Raw genomic sequence first — 646 nt, forward strand, 5'->3', positions numbered from 1 at the left:
GGGACCGCGGGAGCCGTTGCGGACACTCGCGGAAAAGCGGTTTCTTTTGCTTTTGGCAGCGGGGCGTGCGAAAAGCGGGGGATTCTGTTTTCTTTCGGGCGAGCAAACCTCCGCGCCGGCCGGTGTGACTCCCGGGGCTGCGACAGCGGGTCCGCGATCCCAGACGGCTGCGGGAATTCCCATCAAACTGCCACAGTCTTCCTATATCCGTTCAGAAATAGGCTCGGCTGGTTCGATTTCGACTCCTGCTTTGAAAACAATATAAACTTCCGCTTTGGGGATCTTATTTTATATCGATCAAGCATTTCATATGTAGCATTTCAGGACTTTTTTTCATGCTAGCATACACGCTAACTCCAGGAAAAGTTGGAGTCTTTGTGTATCACTTTGGCTTTGGGAGTCTGGAAAGCAAGATACTCCTCTCCAAATGACAGTGCTTTCAAATTAAAATGTATTTTCAGCCAGGTGAATGTTTTGAAACAATCCACAGAGTTTGCAATGAGTTTAAAATGCCAGAACAGGTCAAAGACTCTAATAAAACAAACAAACAACCCCCTCACATAACAAAACAAAAAAATTCGCAGAGGACAAGTTTTGCTGAACTGTTTTCATCTGCAACCTGCTGTTGCCTAAAAATCCTGAAATA

Source organism: Chaetura pelagica, unplaced genomic scaffold (genome assembly GCF_000747805.2).
Source record: "Chaetura pelagica isolate M959 unplaced genomic scaffold, ChaPel_1.0 scaffold787, whole genome shotgun sequence".
Classification (NCBI taxonomy): Eukaryota; Metazoa; Chordata; class Aves; order Apodiformes; family Apodidae; genus Chaetura; species Chaetura pelagica.